Source organism: Protomyctophum parallelum (genome assembly GCF_964188405.1).
Source record: "Protomyctophum parallelum genome assembly, chromosome: 12".
NCBI classification, from domain to species: domain Eukaryota; kingdom Metazoa; phylum Chordata; class Actinopteri; order Myctophiformes; family Myctophidae; genus Protomyctophum; species Protomyctophum parallelum.
Window position 1 is genome coordinate 4,154,576 of NC_139712.1, and position 8,605 is coordinate 4,163,180.

Sequence of the window (8,605 nt, forward strand, 5' to 3'; positions counted from 1 at the left end):
AGCCTCCCAGCCAATGAGGACTGTAGACGCAGGCAGCCTCCCAGCCAATGAGGACTCTCAATGCAGCCTCCCAGCCAATGAGGACTGTAGACAAACTCAGCCTCCCAGCCAATGAGGACTATCGACGCGGCCTCCCAGCCAATGAGGACTGTCAACACTGCCTCCCAGCCAATGAGAACTGTAGACATAACAACAACAACAACAAAAAAAGACTCGGTATGTCATAGAGACAAAGATTCTTTATTTATTCATTATTTATTAACTTAATTGTTTCTAGGTTTATTTATTCATTTTGTATGTAACTGTTGATAAGTCATTTTTAATTGCCAAATCAATCTATAGTTTTTTATATGTTCCACCATGGGAACCATGTGATCAGGTGACAAGTATTAATTGATCGATATCCCATTCTTTATTATAACTCATTTTCAACCACTTTCACATCAAGCTTATATTAAGTAGTATATATTATATATATAGTATTAGTATATATTAATAGAGACGGCACCCGGAGGAAAAACCCTGAGGTGAAATGGACATAGTGGCCGAATTTGGTATTGCAGCGCTGGCCCTAAACACATGAACGCGCTGGTCCGTTGACTATCATTGCGCACATTCATGATGACACGTGGACGCTGTTTCATACGTGAACACGAGCGTGTGAACGCGAATGAATGCACTCTGTTCCTACCCAGAAGCAGGAGTGAAATTGCCTCATGAGTCATGATATGATATGATATAGTACTTTATTGTTAGTTCACACTGAAATTTGTCTTGCAAGTATGCAGAACAAATATACACACATTTGACATAACACAAAGAACCGGACAATTTACATACATAAAGACATGAAGACAAGAGCAATATCCACCACTTAGATTATCCTGTGGCTACTACAACTCCTGATTAAGCCTCAAGGTCGACTGGTGGACAAAGGACCTCTTTAGTCTGACCTTATTGTATGCTGGAACACCATATCTCCTTCCTGAAGGCAGCAACCTATATGCGCTTTTGAGCAACTTAATGCAAGTGGATGGGAGGAGAAATCCACCTTAATGCAAGTGGATGGAGGAGAAATCCACCTTAATGCAAGTGGATAGAGGAGAAATCCACCGTAATGCAAGTGGATGGGAGGAGAAATCCACCTTAATGCAAGTGGATGGGAGGAGAAATCCACCTTAATGCAAGTGGATGGGAGGAGAAATCCACCTTAATGCAAGTGGATGGGAGGAGAAATCCACCTTAATGCAAGTGGATGGGAGGAGAAATCCACCTTAATGCAAGTGGATGGGAGGAGAAATCCACCTTAATGCAAGTGGATGGGAGGAGAAATCCACCTTAATGCAAGTGGATGGAGGAGAAATCCACCTTAATGCAAGTGGATGGAGGAGAAATCCACCTTAATGCAAGTGCATGGGAGGAGAAATCCACCTTAATGCAAGTGGATGGAGGAGAAATCCACCTTAATGTAAGTGGATGGAGGAGAAATCCACCTTAATGCAAGTGGATGGGAGGAGAAATCCACCTTAATGCAAGTGGATGGAGGAGAAATCCACCTTAATGCAAGTGGATGGAGGAGAAATCCACCTTAATGCAAGTGGATGGGAGGAGAAATCCACCTTAATGCAAGTGGATGGGAGGAGAAATCCACCGTAATGCAAGTGGATGGAGGAGAAATCCACCTTAATGCAAGTGGATGGGAGGAGAAATCCACCTTAATGCAAGTGGATGGAGGAGAAATCCACCTTAATGCAAGTGGATAGAGGAGAAATCCACCGTAATGCAAGTGGATGGAGGAGAAATCCACCTTAATGCAAGTGGATGGGAGGAGAAATCCACCTTAATGCAAGTGGATGGGAGGAGAAATCCACCTTAATGCAAGTGGATGGGAGGAGAAATCCACCTTAATGCAAGTGGATGGGAGGAGAAATCCACCTTAATGCAAGTGGATGGGAGGAGAAATCCACCTTAATGCAAGTGGATGGAGGAGAAATCCACCTTAATGCAAGTGGATGGGAGGAGAAATCCACCTTAATGCAAGTGGATGGAGGAGAAATCCACCTTAATGTAAGTGGATGGAGGAGAAATCCACCTTAATGCAAGTGGATGGAGGAGAAATCCACCTTAATGCAAGTGGATGGGAGGAGAAATCCACCTTAATGCAAGTGGATGGAGGAGAAATCCACCTTAATGCAAGTGGATGGAGGAGAAATCCACCTTAATGCAAGTGGATGGGAGGAGAAATCCACCTTAATGCAAGTGGATGGGAGGAGAAATCCACCTTAATGCAAGTGGATGGAGGAGAAATCCACCTTAATGCAAGTGGATGGGAGGAGAAATCCACCTTAATGCAAGTGGATGGGAGGAGAAATCCACCTTAATGCAAGTGGATGGGAGGAGAAATCCACCTTAATGCAAGTGGATGGAGGAGAAATCCACCTTAATGCAAGTGGATGGGAGGAGAAATCCACCTTAATGCAAGTGGATGGAGGAGAAATCCACCTTAATGCAAGTGGATGGGAGGAGAAATCCACCTTAAAGGGGGTATGTCACGGCCCGAGATTAACGTTGCTGATAAGGAACATCACGTGGTCGGAATGAAAACGATTTCAAACGACACGTGACTATATCTCAGGCTCTGACGTGACCTAGCATATAGTCAAGCTGAGTGGCTAGCGCACTAAAGGCTACCTGTTTTGAGGTAACTTTCTGCGTCATACTAGGTGAAATTATCATAAAAAAAAAAAAAAAATCGGTCGGAAATCTTCGTTACAATGACATTGAGTTGACGTGTAAGTTTTACGGTAAACTGTTGCGTTTTCTTTTTTTCGCGTGACGAGTTCCATGCTCTCCCCGTCTCCCCCCGCTGACATGGCCTCAAACACGGCTAAGTGCTGAACAGGGCTCCGTGCTGGAGCCCTGGAGCTTCACATGAGGTTACCACTGCCTGTCTAGCGCTACAGCGCCGGGCTAACCTGAGCCCTCTCTCCCTCTCTCGACTCTCTCTCTCTCTCTCTCTCTCTCTCTCACACACACACACACACACACACACACACACACACACACACACACACACACACACACACACTCTGTCTCTCTAATGATTAGGCCAGTTGCTGTATAGTGTTGTATAGCCTATCTGATCAGCGATCACCAGGGAGCAGCGACAACACACACACACACACACACACACACACACACACACACTCACGTCTCACACACTGCGTCTTGCATCAGCCTTCAGCGCGCATATGGACTGCCTTACGCACCGCCAGTCTCTCCCTCCGTATCTCTCTCTCTCTCTCTCTCTCTCTCTCTCTCTCTCTCATACTAATAATAAAACGCATCACAGCGCGACAACATATATCGGTATATCACAGTATCAGTATATATCACTGTTAACAACTTATCATATGTTGCATCAACTGCAGCGAGCAAAGGCTCTGCTCTGCTGCATCCAATAATAAATATATCAACTAGTCCAGTGCGGACTGGTCATTTCATTTGTATTGGTGCCGAGTGCAAAGCACAAGTTGCACAACCGATTGTTTTAATTCAAAGTGGTATATATATTCTGTGAAATGTGTATCGTCATTCCGTGTATACAAGCTCCAAGTGTTGTGTCCACAACTCACATGCAGCGCGTTGAGCTTGCAGATCGTCGGTGCCCCACTCGCCATGAATCCAAGCAGAGGTCTTCACAAGTATAGGTAAAACACTGCCAGTCTGCAGCACAATGGCCCATTGTGCAAAGATGTTGAGATTTTACTTGTGCGATATTCAGATAGTCTACAACCGATTGTTATAATTCAAAGTGTTATATATTCCGTGAAGTTTATATTTTCATTTGGTGTACAAGTCATGTTTTTAATATGCCTTTATCAAATGATAGAGAGATAAGCCATGCAGCCCATTGACTGCATGTCACTCTGCCTACATGCTGACAATGTGCGCACGTTGTATTAGCCTACATTATAACGTGACATTTATTATACAGCTCGAAAATATAGCCTCTCTGCAAGCTCACAACTGGTTGTGGACACTTCTATAGGTCTGACTCTGCTATTAATTTCTGTACCAAGTCGCCAGAGCAATGGTAAAGTGTCTATCATTTTTTAATTATATGGAGAGAAAAGTCGAGAGTCGGGATCTGGAGATTGCTGACAGACAATGAAAGAAACATATACTTCCACTCACAATTTAGGTGGCTTTAGGTGGTACTTATTCCTTCATTAAAAAATATGATTGGCACCTCATAAGTGTAAATATAAAATCCAATATAATATAGCCTACAATTGAAACCTGCTACTGCAGTGATTTTATCCTGTGTTCAATGCGTTGCTGCGTTTGTGTGTGGACATATATCTCTGTCGTATGGCCAGGGATTTTTTCTAAAACGGAGGACGAAAATATCCGTTTTGCAAAAGATCCATGCACGTATAGCCTGGGCCTCAGAAGGCATGTGATGTCTTCGTCTAATGAAACGATCAAACGATCATCTCATTAATCATTGACATAGCGTTGTTTAGGCTATAATGATCAACTTGTATGGGTGATCATTTTATGTATATCAAATATTATATTAACTCAAGGTAATTAATGCTACAGCTCTGAATATAAATGTCGGAACTGGTGTAAAATGGAGAATAAGTCTGTTGCAGTGTTGCGCACTGAAAACCAGAACAGGTACGCTCGCCCCTTTTCCAACTCACCCCCACGAAAAGTGAAGAGCGGTCGCCCTGGGATTTTGAAGTGAAGGCGGCTTGCCCCAAAGCCATGAATAGCTCGCTCCCAAAGTGTGGTTATCTCGCCCCACAGCGTGGATATCTCGCCCCAAAGCACGAATATCTCGCCCCATGTTTATTTCATGTTTATTTTACCTTATTTCTCATATTAGAACCTTTAGAATCAATGTTGTTTGTCAAAGGAGAACATTTAGAACCAGTTTGTTGTTGGTGGTCAAATGAAAATGATGCATGGTACCCAGGGGGCAAACCACCCTTTTTTTAGGAAACCTGCATTTGCCATGACCTCAAAGGTTGTCCACCAGAAATAATATCTAAATTGTCAAAATTAATAATATCGAAATAGTGCTTTACCATGATTTCTACCATGAGTGTTGACTGTTTTGGCAAACACAAGCAATATTAATCCATTGGCTAATGTATGGCCCAGAAGGGACATATATCCTTGAGCTTGCATATTGTCAATATGGCTGCAAAAGAAAAGAGACAATGTCTCTTTTCTTTTTCACGTTTCACGTTTCGGGTAGGCACCATCTTGTAAATATGCACAATAAGGGTCCAGACACACCCAATAATAAAAAATAGGTATTCCATTGAGTCTCTCATGGTCAGAAACCATGAAATAGACACCAAGTTTGCATTTCTAGCTCATCTGGTTCAGAAGTTAGTGCCAAACCTATATTTTCTGATTTCCAGCAAAAGAAATTGACCGGGTTGTCCATATAGGTTGTGATCCTATGAGATATTATTTCTGGTGGACAACCTTTGAGGTCATGGCAAATGCAGGTTTCCTAAAAAAAGGGTGGTTTGCCCCCTGGGTACCATGCATCATTTTCATTTGACCACCAACAACAAACTGGTTCTAAATGTTCTCCTTTGACAAACAACATTGATTCTAAAGGTTCTAATATGAGAAATAAGGTAAAATAAACATGAAATAAACATGGGGCGAGATATTCGTGCTTTGGGGCGAGATATCCACACTGTGGGGCGAGATAACCACACTTTGGGAGCGAGCTATTCATGGCTTTGGGGCAAGTCGCCTTCACTTTTCGAAATCCCAGGGCGACCGCACTTCACTTTTCGTGGGGGTGAGTTGGAAAAGGGGCGAGCGTACCTGTTCAGTGCGCAACACTGCAACAGACTTATTCTCCATTTTACACCAGTTCCGACATTTATATTCAGAGCTGTAGCATTAATTACCTTGAGTTAATATAATATTTGATATACATAAAATGATCACCCATACAAGTTGATCATTATAGCCTAAATAACGCTATGTCAATGATTAATGAGATGATCGTTTCATTAGACGAAGACATCACATGCCTTCTGTGGCTATTGGAGAGCTCCTAGTTGCGCACGGATACTTGTTATTTTTTCCAGTGGTTCCTAAATGCTATAGTTTCTTCGAATATATCTAATCTTCACATGTTGTCGCGCTGTGATGCGTTTTATTATTAGTATTAGAGAGAGAGAGAGAGAGAGAGAGAGAGAGAGAGAGAGATACGGAGGGAGAGACTGGCGGTGCGTAAGGCAGTCCATATGCGCGCTGAAGGCTGATGCAAGACGCAGTGTGTGAGACGTGAGTGTGTGTGTGTGTGTGTGTGTGTGTGTGTGTGTGTGTTGTCGCTGCTCCCTGGTGATCGCTGATCAGATAGGCTATACAACACAAGTAAGACGCGCAAACGCGTGAAGCGAACGCAGCTTGTGTGTGTGTGTGTGTGTGTGTGTGTGTGTGTGTGTGTGTGAGAGAGAGAGAGAGAGAGAGAGTCGAGAGAGTGAGAGAGGGCTCAGGTTAGCCCGGCGCTGTAGCGCTAGACAGGCAGTGGTAACCTCATGTGAAGCTCCAGGGCTCCAGCACGGAGCCCTGTTCAGCACTTAGCCGTGTTTGAGGCCATGTCAGCGGGGGGAGACGGGGGGAGACGGGGAGAACATGGAACTCGTCACGCGAAAAAAACAAAACGCAACAGTTTACCGTAAAACTTACACGTCAACTCAATGTCATTGTAACGAAGATTTTCCAGTGAAAAAAAAAAATTTTGGTTGACACTTTCAACAATTATGAAGCTAAGTCTGACACCAAAACCACTAGCATGAGTTGATAGCCACCAGGACTGCTAACTCGCAGAGCCCAGAGGCGCTCTGCCCTTAGCCCAGATACAAGATCAATTTCATTGGTCAAATTGTGCGATCCCGACCTGATGTCATAATCCAAAATGCTAATTTTAATAGCATTACTAGAAACAAAATTTCAAGAAATTTTACTGGGTGCCTGAAGCTCGCCAAGACTGTGCAGCATTTGAGCCACGGACCACCATTTGATGACATTTAGCCTCTCAGAAGGGTCCATATGGTTACATGTGAGCCAGGTCTCCCCATTGACTTTCAATTTATTTATTGCGCATTACGTTGCCACCAACATTCTAATGCTAACATGCTAACATGCTAATGCTATCATGCTAATGCTATCATGCTAACATGCTAATGCTAACATGCTAACATGCTAATGCTAACATGCTAATGCTATCATGCTAACATGCTAATGCTAACATGCTAACATGATAATGCTAACATGATATCATGCTAACGCTAACATGCTAATGCTATCATGCTAACATGCTAATGTTAACATGCTAATGCTAACATGCTAATGATATCATGCTAACATGCTAATGCTAACATGCTAATGCTAACATGCTAATGATATCATGCTAACATGCTAATGCTAACATGCTAACATGCTAATGCTAACATGATATCATGCTAACGCTAACATGCTAATGCTATCATGCTAATGCTATCATGCTAACATGCTAATGCTAACATGCTAACATGCTAATGCTAACATGATATCATGCTAACGCTAACATGCTAATGCTATCATGCTAACATGCTAATGCTAACATGCTAATGCTATCATGCTAACAAGCTAATGCTATCATGCTAACATGCTAATGCTAACATGCTAACATGCTAATGCTAACATGCTAATGATATCATGCTAACATGCTAATGCTAAGATGTCTGAGCTGTAAGGGTCCATTTGGTTTCGTTCAGGGGGGCGGCCCGGTTCCGGCGAGCCGCCCTGCTTCTGAAACGGTCGAGAAATGACAGTTACGTGTTTCCCCGATTTTCTCCATTGACTTTCAATGTGTGTGTGTGCGAGTGGTGGTCAACTTGGTCTAAGTGCATGGAGCAAGTTTCAAGACTGTAGCATGTTGCAAACAAAAGTTATAGCTGTGTAAAGGCCAGCCAATAGGAATACAGAGGGGCGGAGCTTAAGCAATTAAGCCATTACAGCTTGTTCCTCTTGATGGTCTATGTCCATGTACCAAAATTTGAGGCTGTAGCATGTTGTAAGCAATAGTTGGAGCTGTGTAAAGGCCAGCCAATAGGAAGACAGGGTTTGTGTGTGTGCGTGCGCGTGCGTGTGCGTGTGTGTGTGCGCTCAGGGGGGCAACCCGGTTCTGGCGAGCCACCCCGCGTCTGAAACGGTCGAGAAATGACAGAGTTACGTGTTTCCCCGATTTTCTCCATTGACTTTCAATGTGTGTGTGTGCGTGCACATGTGTGCATGTGCGTGCATGTGCGTTCGTGTGTGCGCGTGTTTGAGAGGTGGTCAACTTGACCTTGAATCATTAACAAAGTATCAATTTCACCTGGGCTAGGGCTAGTCTATGCAAATGCAAACACTATTGAAAGTTAAAACCACACTGATTCAGTGAGAGAACGTATGTCCGAACAAATTGCTCTATCGCAAAAAGTAAACGTCAAATGCGATTTTTGTTTTCGCCGTGAGTGACCCGAGACATTGAGGTACGCCGTGTGCGATCGTGGTATTGGTACGATAAAAAACG